A 13,809-nucleotide genomic window follows, 5' to 3' on the forward strand; every position below is an offset into this window, starting at 1 on the left:
TTAGAGAGTGGGAAAGGGGTGAATATCCATGAGAAATTTACTTGAAGCAGCTGTTCCACATCGAGATTATGAGTAAAGTGGAGCATCACACAGCAATACTTTGCCTTACACAGCACTTCCCCTTCCCACCTTGCAGAAACTACGCTGTGATTTCTCCTAAGTTAGCTTTCTGTAGCAATTCCTTTATTTTGTAATACAGCCCTGAGTACAGAATTATTGTAATCCCTAGAATTGCTAAGGTTGGAAAAGACCTCCAAAATTGTTGAGTCCAATCTTGGGTTACCACCTTGACAATTAGACCAGAGCACTGAGTGCCACACCCTGTGGTTTCTTGAACACTTTCAGGGATGGGGATTCCACAGTGTACCTGGGCAGCCCCTTCCAATGCCTGAGCAGCTTTTCCATGAAGAAATTCCTGCTGATGTCCAACCTGAACCTCCCCTGGCACAGCTTGAGGCTGTTTCCTATTATTCTGTCTCTTCCTATTGGGAGCACAGCCTGACCCTCACCTGACTGCACCCTTCTGCCAGGGAGTTGTCAAGAGCCAGAGGGTCCTCTGAGCCTTTTTTTCTCCAGGCTGAGAAATGCTTAAGGGTTTCTCCAGTTGCTTAGAGGGCAGATTTTAATGACTGAGAGGAGCATTCATGCTGGCAGTAATTATTCTGTGGTTACCTCTCCCTCCATGCTGTTACTTTCTTTTCCCTCTGCCCTAAGAAATGCACATGGATACTATTCTATGAGATGAGATCAGATGACTGATATATTTAAAGCAATCCAAATTTTGAATAATTAATGAGAATATTATTGCAGCTTCTTTGAGGTAGGGAAGCAGAAGATGAAGGGCACTGACAAAAAAGCAAAGGGAAGCCAGTGGCAGAACTGAGAACAGCATATGCTGCTATAGGGCTTCTTTCCGGGAACTTACTCCCTAAACACCATTCCTTCTTGGAAAAGCTTAACATCAATTGGGCATGTTGCAAACTACAGAATGGAAATTGCCTTTCTCATCGTCACTAGGGAATGTTAGGGATTTTGTTATCGAGATTCTAGTTTGAAGCAGCACATGGAATCCACAGCTGGAAAAACATCTCTAGCAACGCAGACCTTGCCTGCACTGAATCGCCAGTAGTCGGAGCTGCTGCTTAGCAAATCCTGATCCCGGTTTTCCATTCACCTCTTACGGAACCTCTTTTCCCAACATTCATCCTCTGGGCTGATACAACTGATTAAAAACTATTAAGTACTTCCCTCCAAAGTTTACATATCCAAAGGGGAGTGGTCAATAGCTCACTGTCCTGATGGACATCGGGGACAAGTGGTGTCCCTCAGGAGTTCATGCTGAGACCTGTGTTATTTATTACCTTTTTTATGATGTAGCCAAAGGGATCGAGTGCACCCTCAGGAAGTTTACAGATGACACTAAAGCAGAGTTGTCACACCTGAAAGACAGGACGCCCTCCAGAGGGACCTGGCACAGGTTGTCCAGAGAAGCTGTGGCTGCCCCATCCCTGGAAGTGTTCCAGACCAGGCTGGATAGGGCTCTGAGCAATCTGGGTTAGTGGGATGTGGCCCTGCCCATAGCAGGGGGTTGGAACAAGATGATCTTTACCCTTCCAACCCCAACCATTTAGTGATTCTGTGATTTTGGCAACTGAAGTGCGTGTTCCTTGCTCTAAAACCATTGAGATTATCCCTGAACCTTACTATTGCAAACCTTCTCTTCATGGAGGAGATGCCTCTCAGCTTCTGATCCCTGGGCAAAGCAGTCTGCACCAAGAAACAGAATCTCGGTTCTGCTGGAGGAGCACCTCAGGTGCTGTAAGGGATTTGTCCAAATGCCTGCACCAGAGGAGCCTTTCAAGTGTGCTCAGGTGTGGCTGGAGGAAAGAATGGGGGCAAAGGTGACAACAAACTGCTTAAAGCAGCCCTAGGTGGGGGTGAGAGAGGTAGGTGCATGGTAAGGAGTCAGTTTGGCTCTTTCAGTGGTGGTTATGGGAGCTCTGGTGAGCTGCTGCTTCCCTTCAGGCAGCAGTTCCTGGGGTAAGTCACTCTTTTGCCTTTTTGTTATCTGAAATATTTGTTGAGGTCTTTACAGATTCAAGAATGAATGGTTTTGCAAGCTGTAGATTCAGTGAGCAGCTGAAGAATTCTCTCCTGGAGACATCTTGTTTCTCCTGGGTTTGTGTCTTGTGCTTGGCCTCTCAGGGCTGTAATGGCATCAGCGCCTCATTTTGTCCGTGTTAAGGTGTTTGTGTTGTCTCTCTGCCATGGAATTAACTGTGTGTAAGGCCTAAATTTATGTTTTAGTATTTCTATGTGTGGGTAAAGTGGAGGTTTTGTTCTCTTGTTTGTGAATTTGTCTCGTCTTTGGCCAACAGGACTTTCTGAGGTAAGGGTAAAGAATAGGAGCACATATGCATTCTGTAGGTACAATTTCTTTAGGAAGTTCACCTCTAGCTAACGTTGCTGTTAATTAAAGTTGATGCTGCCACTGTATTTTTTGAGCCTCTGAAGTCTGAGGGCAGCCTGGGCAAAGCAGAGGTTGTATCCCAAGCATGTGTCAGAGCAGTAATTTAGTAAGACAATTGAGTGAAAATGAAAACAAAAGCTGTTCACCTGTTTCTAGTTTTGCCAGCATTTTTCTTACCTTTTCCTCCCACATACACCGCATGCTTTATACCCTTAATTTGGGCTTGGGTTGGGAAGAAAGAGCCACTCATTTTTCCATGCTTGTTCCCAGACCACCTTATTCCTTTCTTCTGCTACATTTAGAGTATTCCCAGCCTGAACTTCAGTACAGTTATGAATCTATAACAAAAGAAGAATAAACTTTCACATCTTTATGTCTTCTTGAAACAAGAAAAATCTAGTTATACAGCTGTCATGGGTTGACACTGGCGCAATGCCAGTGCCCCCATGAAAATATATTCTCCCTGGTGTCTACTGTGAGATGTGATCAAAAATAGAGCAAAGCAGGCTCCAACTTAGGAATAAAGAAGAAAAACTTTATTAAGCTACAACTAGATGTAAAAAGAAACACACAGAACTCAGAATGAAAACCTTCTAAAAACATTCGTCCTCCCCCCACCAAATTTCCACTACATCACAGTAAGACAAAACCTTGGATTCTCAATTCAGTTACCACCCCTCAGATCATCAACTCTCAGTCCATCACAAGCCTTTAGATAATCAATTCTCAGTTCATCAAGGAGAGAGGAGTCCCTCTTGTGCCATAGGCTTCCCCTGGAGACACAGTTGAGACCTCTTGTGTTTCCATGTCACACGTGGCACCGCCCAGAGATCATTTGCCATCGTGACATCTTCCTTCCATGCCCAGTGCTCTCACCACTGTGCATGGACCACAGCTGCTTCTAGGGTTCCCCTTTTAAGAATGCTTTGCCCAGTTCCAAAAAAAGCACAGTCTCTCACTTTTGGGACACCAGTCCCCCCCAAATTCACCCTCTGGGGCCGAGGGGTCTTGAGAACAGAGATCTTCTTCTCCTTCCCTAAAGACGGAGGGCACCAACCACCCTCCTCACCCATCGCCTCTGTTCACGCACTCCTTCACATCACATCACTGCACTCTCCTGGCTCCAAGCCATTGCCTCCCCCTAAATGCAGTCTCTGTGTCACAGGAAAAATGGTTCTGTCCATGGCTATACAAGAAAAATCCAGCCAAAGGCCATTCCATCACCTCCAGCCACCCAAGATTCTTCTCAACTTCTCTCATGGCCCATTTCCTCTTATCTCAATCTCTCTTCTCATTCAACACTAGGAGAATCCTCATTTGTAAGGTTTCCATCATCCAAGAAAAGGGTTAAAAATCTCAGGCTCTGCCTGTCCCGAACTCCCATGCTTCCCTCCTGGGCACCTTCTCACCTCCTTGGCCGGCCATGCTATCGGATTTCAAGGTGGCACGGGCTGGCGCTCTCCTCTCTCTCTCTCTCTCTCTCTCTCTCTGTGTCTCTGTTTCTGTCTGTCTCTTTCTCTCTCTCGGGAGAGTGGCTGCCTGATGCCTCTGGGTGCTCCTCCACCCTTCCATCCTGCCGGGGCCTTCACCTCCCCTCTCTGCCCCAGGCCCGGCCTACCTCACCCAGCCCATGGCTTCCCCTCCCCACCCAGGCCGCAGCCGCCAGGGCAGCTCTGACCTCTTTCACCAAGGGAACCCAAAAGAGCTTCCCCCGCTGGGACTGCTCTGCTTTTAACCCCCTGTGTTCTCAGAGGCGTATCCATGTCCTCAGTGGCCACACCAGGTGAGCACCTGAGCACCTATTGGTTTGACCACAGCATCCCAAAAAACTCACTTCCTTTTCAAACCAGGACAACAGCATAAATTAAAGAACAATCCCCTTCCCTATTAATTAACTTTTACTCTAAATATTTGAAATTTTTCATGCTAGTCTTCAAAAACTGGCTTCAGTTTGAAATTCCTAATCTGATTTGCTCAGGCCACTGACTTCATTTTAGAACCACAGACTCATCATCCCTGGGCAGCCTATCCCACTGCTTGATAACCTTTTCTGTGAATAAATTCTTGCTGAAAAGGAGAACATTCAGAAATGCAGAGGAAATGCTTCCCTCCTTGGCTGTGTGCTCAAGCTTGCTTGGCTTTACTGTGTGTGCAGCAGGAACCCACCTTGGGAGGAAGAATTTGAAAAGGAAGAAAAGGTTCTATTCAGTAGTGTCCAGTGGAATGGAAAGAAGAGCTGGTCTGGAGACAGGAGCTATTTAAGGGCCTATTAACTGCCAGTTTCTTTAAGGGGAAACTAAATCAGAGAACAGACAGAATAATTTAATCTGTTGCTGAGGGATTTGATTAGTTCTGATCAAACTTTGTGTGGTGAAAATGTGATAGTCAATAATAAGTTTTTTTAAAAAAAACCACTCTGCTTTCATTCACATCTTTTTTGCTTGACTTCTCTAAAGTCAAGAGATAAATTTAGATTTACCTTTTCATTTTCCTCCCTCTTTGTGAAACTGCAGCCCTGTTGAAACATCAAGTGTGCTTGTTATGAATGGGATATAGAGCCCTGTTTGCATAAAAGTGTCCTCCAGTCAGGACAGTGGGCAATGTTGAACCAAATTGTTATTTGAATTCAATCTGTATTTTGTTAAAAGCAAGAGAAGAAAAATGGTAGTTTTCAGAAAGTTAGACGATTTACTATTGTTTTCACCTGTTTGTCTCTGTTCCTGTCCATATCACAGCACAAGTTTTCCATTCCTATACAAAGTAGAGGTGGGTCTCTTCATTCTCTGGTTCATTTTTTTTAAAATTTGGTTGATGTTCCTGCACTTTGCTGATGCTATTTAACCTGCTGTTTATCTCTCTTCCTGTACCCATTTTCCAGTGCAGTGCATTTTGCATTAATTTTCTGGTACAAAACCTGAGGGATTTTTTAAATATTCAGCAGACTGGGAGCCTTTTTTCCTTGTGCTGAGATCCAGGTGAGGTGAGGACAGGACATCCACCAGCTTGGCAATTAATTACCAGCAGTGAGAGGGCTAAAGGGCAGAGCTGCTCACGGTCAGCCACCAAAAAGCCCTCAGAAAACTGTGGAAGACCAAAGACTACCAGTGACAGGGAGGATCCATCAATCCCACAGGGCAGATCAGGGTCATCTCCCATCCTGTGTGCCTGGAATCTGGGGCTTTGCATGGAGCTCCCTGCTTGAAGCCAAGCACTGACAGTACCTGGATGTTCAGCTCAACTTTCCGTAGCAAATGTGATTTTAGCAATTGTTTTATACTTCAGTTACCAGCCATGGCTGTAATCTCAGATTAGATTTCAAACCACATTTTTCCTGATTTTTGGGAGACTCAGTATTACTTCAGAGCACTTCTTCCATCTGTTCACTGTGAATCTACATGGAGTCCCTAGTTCTCCCAGAGAAGGCAAAATGGTACCTGGCAGTGTGTGTTTGCCTGCAGAATTCCCCAGAAATGTGCCATCTGTTTCCAAGTGCCTAAAGGATCAGCAGTAATGGCAGCAGCTTTGAAAATGAAACCACACCTTACTTGAGCCCTGCTGTGGTGGGCACACAGAACTCTGAAGTCAGTGCTGGCTTCTCATTCTATTTGTATTCCTCTTGCAGTGGTTCAAAAGAGATTTGCAAATGTAGGTCAGTTCTGTGTGGATTATTTAAAAGGAATTCTGGCTGGAAGTGTTATTTAAGCAAGTGTCAGAACCCAAACCTGGGAGCTCCATGGTGCAATGGCACAGATCTTCCAGCTATTGCTTCTGTGGGGAGTTTGATAAAGGGGAATTCTTGTCGTACACAGGCAGTTTGCAATTTGCTATAATTCAAGGCATAGTGCTACTAGTATAATTACTAGTGTAATTCAAGATGCTGTGCTTGAGCTCTACACTGACAGCCATGTCAAAAAAAGACTGAGACAAATATTTGCAAACCTTTATGAGCAACTCCATAGCATTGCCCGTTTGTTTTTGCATCTCCTTTAGACTTGGAATTTGTGTGTCTGCTGTTTTGTTTTGCTGGGGTTTTTTTTGTTGAAGGGGTGCAGGTGCCATTAGTGTGGATGAACTGAGGCTGGCTCCTTCTTTACCCCACCCTAGAAATGCTCCCTAATGTGTTCAGCTCAGTCTGCATCGAGTTCCATGTCTCTGGGACTGGCATGCAAGTCAGTTGGTTTAAGTAATAGCACACTGTGCTGCAATCTGCTGCATAATTATACACTTAATTAGATTCACAGTTTGCTACCTATGTCACACTGTGACAGGGCTTGCTGCTCTTTAGGGAGGGCAAAAAAAACTCATCTGCTTATAGCTCAGAAAACCATCATAACAGTTGATTTTCTCCCTGAAGGTTTGAGTTCCTCTTAGAAGAACCTGCAGAACAGATTAAAGCTCAAGTAATTACTGTTTATTAAATGTCAGTGGTAAACACCCCGCAATTAAAATAGGCCTTTGGGCTTGCAGGGGAAAAGCCCTGAGAACATGATGATGACAAACACACTCAGAGCTATGGGATAAGCAGAGAGGAAATTTCAGTGTGTGAGTTCTGAGGGACCTGTGATTGTAAGGTCTTACATGACCATCACAGATGGCCTGGGTTGGGAGGAACCTTACAGATCATCCAGTTCCAACCCCCCCTACCACGGGCAGGGACACCTTCCACTATCCCAGGTTGCTCAGAGCCCCATCCAACCTGGCTTGGAACACTGCCAAGGATGGGGCAACCACAGCTTCTCTGGGCACCCTGTGCCAGGGCCTCACTACGTTCACAGGGAGGAATTTCTTCCCAATATCCCATCTAAACCTGCTCTGTGTCAGTGTGAAGCCATTTCCCCTTGTCCTCTCACTCCAGGCCCTTGTCAAGAGTCTCTCTGCATCTTTCTGTAGGCTCCTTGGAAGGAGCTTCAGGCCCTGGAAGGCCACAATGAGGTTGATATCTCATGAGGTGAATCACCTTCATACAGGATAAAGGTATGTTCTTGTTATTCTACAAAATGTCTCTCTTCCAAGTATTTTCCTTATACGTGTTTAATCTGCCTGAAAACTCTGTGATGGGCACTGCTTGTGTGTGTCAGCAAATGTGAAAGAGCCTTAGTTTACCCTTATTCACTTTAAAAAATAGAATGTTTTGGAATGGAGGTATACATTGGGCTCTGAGCAATGTGGTCCAGTGGATGGTGTCCCTGCAATGGCAGAGGAGTTGGAACTGGATGATCATTCAATCCTTCCAGCCCAAGCAATTCTACGATTCTATAAGTATGACATTTGATCCTTCACAGAGCAATCGAAGGATCCTTGTCTGTGAAATGAGATGAAAAAATGGGCATAAAAATTTTATTTCTCATCCTGTTGGTCCTCTTCCTTTCAAGTTAGAAACTTTAGACTGACTGCTCAAAGCCTCCACAGATGGGCTGTTTCCCTAAGCATGATGCTGCAACAGTGCAGCATTTCAGGGACTGTGTCAAGCTGTCCACACTTTTAAGTGTTCAGAAACATAAGCCAACATCTCCCTCTGTAAGGAAGGAGTCCTTCACAACATCTTGCTGCTGCAATTATGGCAGATTGCATTTGCACAGACCCTCCTAAGATACTGTGAAATTGGTTATTGTGCATTTCACTGAGCAATGCCAGGATTTAGGAGCCTATGCTGTTAATTAGAAAAGTGGTTGTCCCTTGGCACTGGTGAGGCCACACCTTGAGTGCTGTGCCCAGTTTTGGACCTCTCACTTTAAGTAAGGTCCCTTCTGTTCACACCATCCCAGCCTCATTGCTTGATAAACCCATCTACCATTTCTTCACCAAACAGTTGGTCACTCTCTCCCTCCTCCATCATTCTTAGTTTAAAACTCCCCTCAGCAGGTTGGACAGTTCTCTGTCTTGGCTTTTTTAACTCTGGTGTTTTCATCACCTCAAAAAGATTACTAGGAGCAGGAAAGATCCAGTGAACTTTGACCAAAAAATACAAATAATAATAGTAATGCCTGTGCAAGTGTTTCATACCTCTGATCTGTAGCAGTTTCCCATAATGCTGTTTAGGGTAATTTCTCATGCAAGCATAGTGCACACAGCCCATAAATCTTACAGCAGAAGAGCCATTCAAGCTCTGTGTCAGAAAAGGGCTCTTTTGCCCCCTGCTTGTGGAGGGCTGTTCCAGAACTTCATCGTTTTGATCCTTAAAAACTTCTCCCAAATTTTCAACCCACATCTTTCCTCAGAGAGTGGAGATAAACAAGTCCATATGTCCTTCTTAAGCCAGGATTGTCTTTTAGCTTAGAAATTTCTCTCCTTTGTATTTTTCCCTCCTGGGAAACCAAAGAGGCCGTCAACTTCAACTTCTTAGGCAATTTCATTTTCAACTTCATTTCCTTAGGCATGACAAAGTAAGCATTTTTCTTTTCATTCAAAGGATTTTCTTAACTGCCTTCATAGTTTTGTCCTATTGATCTCTCGTAGTCATCCTGTAATCAAGCAGCAAATGGAGTCTTCATTCCTTTTCAGTCTCAACACATAACAGAGGTGAGATTCTGTTCGATCTCTGAAAAACATTGTTTACTTGGTTTATTTCATGTGATTTCTATAATTATAGTCCTTAAGGTCACCCAATTTTTTTGACTGATTTCCCAGCCTTTCTGGAAAAGCCTGATTTAACAAACTAGTGATATGGCTCTTCATTGTCATGGCTATATAAGCAGCATTTTAGAAGTGATATCTGGCGTAGAAACTATCAACTATTTCTGGCAATGAGAATGAAAAACCAAGCAAACCACAAAGCAGCCAAATCTCCTTGTCTTTTCCACTTAAATAATAGATGTTTTATGCAAGACACTGCTGGGAGGAACAACAACAAAAAAAAAACCCCTGACAATATTTAGCTGCTTAAAGAATAAAAAGGGCAGGAAAAGGTTTGTCTCCATTTGAGGCAGGAATATAGAGTGGTCCTCAGCTTTGGAAATAAGGTTAAGGAAATGTACAAATTGGCACCTACCTGAACCAATTTTGGAGTTAAAGGAGAATGTGTTTCAAGGTTGAATGAAGCGCCTCTGGAGTCCACAGGCAAGGACATTTCATTTTATTGTCAATAGGACTGAGAATTTTTAGAAGGATATATGATTTTTGCAAAATTTGCTTCCACCCAGTCCTAAGGCTTGAAGTCCTCTGGCTCCTGCAGAGCATGGCTCTAGAGCAAACTTTGTGGCTTATGTCCAGCGGAAAGGCAGGAGGTTTCCTAATTCCTTTCTTCACAGCAGGAGCCCTGGGAGGTTTGGGATGAAGAAAACCTGTGCTGTTCTTGAACATGAGGCACTTCAGAGCTGGGTAAGGCTCAGGACAGTGTGAGAAGCTGCTGCTCTCAGTTGGATGCTGCACAGCTCAATGAGCAGCCTCAAGCCAGCTCTCAGGGGTGAAACATGGGAAAAGAAGGTAAATGCATTCCTTAGTGTGTGGAGCTACCAGAATGGGAACTCTTACCAGCCAAGTGGGCGAGTCCCCCAGTTGCCAAAAGGGACACAAATTTGGAGGTCACTGTGAGTTTAGCTGAATGTGAGGCAGTGGTTCAGCCAGGTTAGTCCAGTGCAAGTGTTATAAACACAAAGCCAAGCACTGAAATATTTGCAAGACTTTAGGAAATATTCAGAAAACAGGCTGCAATGCTTTGTGTCTGTAGTAGTTTTGCATTACCTAAATTCCTTCCTAACCTGGGGATTTGTCACCAGGTAGGTTTGAAATTAGAGAAGATATTACTAATTTTCGATTTCTGTCCAGGCTTGCAGTTGTGCACAGCTCTGGTCTAGTTATAGTTCTGTGAGAAGTGAAAGGTTCTGAGCCTGCAACCTCAGGTCAGTGTTGAGGACTCCAGTATCTTCTCTGATGTGATGCAACCAAAAAGGTTTTCATCGTGAGAGTTGTTCACTGTTGGTAAAGCTCCAAGAGACAGTGAAATCCTCATCCTTGGAGAGTCTCAAAACTAGGTAATTTTTCATGGAATCATATCAAGAATGTCTTGGCTTGGAAGGGAACATTGAAGATTATCTAGTCCAAGCTGTGGTTACTATGCTGGATCACTGGGAACCAAGCAGTGGCCTCTCCATCTCTGTGTGTGGATGGTGTGCACCCAACGCTGTTACCAGTCTAAATAGAGCCTGAAGATATCTCTAGATCCCAATTTAGACAGCTTTGGACCTGCCTTTGGGATACAGGGAGCTGAATTTTACCCAGGAGCTGGAGTTCCTGGGCCTGCTGGCTTCATCCCGAAACCAGGACCAGCACTGCACTTTGAAAGGGCTCTCCAGCACCCTCCAAGGAAAACCAGATTTGATGGAGAGGAGGAGCTGATCAGCCATCCTCCTCAATTTAAAAGGTTTTCTTTTCTCTGTGGCCATTTGTGTTTCTTTTTAATCACTTGAAACCACCCTGGGACTGCTCTGCCTTGGCTGCTGCTTGTCTTGAGATTTGTGAGGATTGAGCTGCAGTCCTGGACTGGTCAGAGTTGAAATGCTTGTTCATCCAGGAGGTTTAAGGCACCTGGCTGAACTTCCAGACAAATTTCCTTAGCTCCAGCATGGACCCTGAGGAGAGATGTTCATTCACAAAATTCCACATGAGTTTCAGAATTCATTGATGGAAGGGCTGATTTCTTTGTTTTCTTTTTCCATGCAAAATGTCCTTTCCCTCCAGATTTGCCATGAAGTTTTGTGGGGCTTTATTTCCTTGTTAAACTTTTCCACATCTCATTTTAACCCTTTGAAAATAAAATGGGATTTCCCCTTTATTCCTGCCTAAACCCTGTAGATGAGAAACTAAGAATATTACTACAGAAAAATTACATTTCCAAGTGATATCCTGTGTTTCAGGAGTCATTCCCACAGCCTTGAAATCAATATCTGCCTGTCTAGGGGGGATTTCACCTCTTCTTTCCCGTGTGCTACAACGTCTTCCAAATCCTTAGGTCTTTGCAGTTGAAAAAATGCAACTCCATTTGTTCCTTGTAAATACTTTTTGAAAATGATGGAGAAAAATTGCATAATTCAGCAGAGAAGAGTTCTGATTTCTAAATAATTGAGCTGCATCTCTTCCCACTTCCTACTTCTGTCTATATTCACCCCCTGATTAAAGCCAGGAACATGCAGTGAGATAGGCAGCCAGGGATTTAGCCTCAAATGTGTCTCAGTCGCTTTCCAAAATGTTAACAGAGCACTCACACAAGTTCACAGCAGGCTGAACACGTGGCCGCCCTGTAGGAACAGCCTTTACTCAGTTTCTCAGACAAAGCTCAAGATGCAGGCTCTGTGCTGCTGCCCCTGCTCAGCAGCCCTTGTGTAACCACTGCAAACCTGACATTTTCCTGAGGAATGTGTGTGCAAACACCCAGGGCACTCATCAGGAGACGCCTGAGCACTGGAGCTGATCATATCTTATTTCCTGCACAGGCATGAATTGTGAAAGGATTCTTCTCTGTTAACAAATGTTGAGGGTTTCTTTTTTTCCCTTTGGAATTTCTAGGCTTTCTCTCCTCTGTGGAAACTTGCTATACCAGAGATTTATGGCTTTCTGGTGCTTTTAGTTGAAATCAGGCAGTGGTGGCACTGCTAGAGAGACAAGGGCAGCTGCTTGGGCAGAGAGAAATCAGGTGGCACTTGAGTAAAGAGTAGTTCTTGGACACTTTTAGCACAGATGCTGCTCTGAGGCTGTGTTTTATGGCCTCTTTCTAGATATGCTGGCATGTGAGCTGACAGGGAATGAGCTAGGGAGGGTTTCTAAGGCTGATTGGATTCAAGTGCTGCTTATAGTGGCTTAAAGGAACCTTTGTGTCCTCTGGGGGAGCATCAGTGCTCCTGGGGAGTCATTTTCATCTCACCGGTAGGAAAAGTTTTGGGAGCTCAGCTGTCAGTGGTTGGTGCCTCAAGATTCTTTGACAAGGGGTAATTTCACACACACACTCCCACTCAGTTTGGGAAATTGGTCTAAAAATGTTACTATGAACAGGCTCACTTATTGTAAAATACAGTTTATACTGACACAAACCAAACCTGCCATGGGCAGAGACACCTTCCACTATCCCAGGTTGCTCAGAGCCCCGTCCAGCCTGGCCTTGGACACTGCCAGGGATGGGGCAGCCACAGCTGCTCTGGGCACCCTGTGCCAGGGCCTCACTACCCTCACAGAGAAAAATTTCTTCCTGATATCTAATCCAAATTTCCTTTCAGTGTGAAGCCACTCTCCTGTCACTACATGCTCATATAAATAGTCTCTCTCTCTCCTTAGCAGATTATTATTAAAATAGTAAAAAGTTGAGTAATAGATACTTGGCTAACAGATAATATGTCTGAAATTGGTTATTTCCTCCCCACCCCCAATAATAAGTCCAGCTCCCTGGATTTATGTCTTCATGATGGTGTGAGAGTGCAAATATTCACTTGTATAGAACATCCAGGTGAGAAAAGCTGCAGGTCTTGGTGAAGTAAAATTTCATAATGAAGTTCTTATTATAGAGTTTTGGTCTTAAAGTTCATTCAAGGTTGGCCACTGGTACAAAAATGTTGGCCTGGCCTCAGGATCAAACTTATTTTTAATGTAACTGATGGGAGCAAAACTGGTTGTGCACCTCTCATCAACAGACAAGTTTCAAAATAAGTGTGTGACCGAGCTCAGCTGCGTGGGATTTGAATGTGAATGACTGGCTGGGGCAGGAAAAATATCTGGCAGTGTTTGTGCAGCATAATATAGCTTGGATGTTGCCTTTGGGAAATGTTTTAACAGGGACTCAAGGTATCCACTCACTTTATTTTGCATAGAATTGTCTATCTAACATGCCTAATGATGATGGGTGAGGGACTTTATCTAATTTTCCCTGTATTGAACCCAAGAACTACTTCATATGCCCTCTCTAGTTAGGTATAATCACCACATTAAAAAAAAAAATTGAAAAAGAGCAAAGTCATCCATGTGAAAGTCGGAGTATAAATGCAGATTTTTCTTTTGCAGTAAAACTACTAAATTATGTCTTCTCAGCCTGAAAACTCAGTGTTTGCATATGAAATTGCAGAGAAGAGGATATTTACTTTACCTGATCCCTTTGCTTCCCTACTTAAAGATTGAAGAGCTTTGATCTGAAGTTAATAAAAAAGAAGCATAATCTGTATAAAGCAGATGTACCCAGGAGACTTTTCAAATAGCTTTTCCAAAAATTTTGGGGTTTTAATTGACAGCTAGGAAGTTGGGCCAAAAAAGAGACCTTTTTTCAAGCTAAGATGCACAGCCATTTTTCTATCTGACTCTTTAACAGAGGCTACATGAGGAGCTATCAGTCCTTTGACTCCTGAGCTGATCCTTCTCCATGA

This window comes from Ammospiza caudacuta, chromosome 5, assembly GCF_027887145.1.
Source record: "Ammospiza caudacuta isolate bAmmCau1 chromosome 5, bAmmCau1.pri, whole genome shotgun sequence".
NCBI classification, from domain to species: Eukaryota; Metazoa; Chordata; class Aves; order Passeriformes; family Passerellidae; genus Ammospiza; species Ammospiza caudacuta.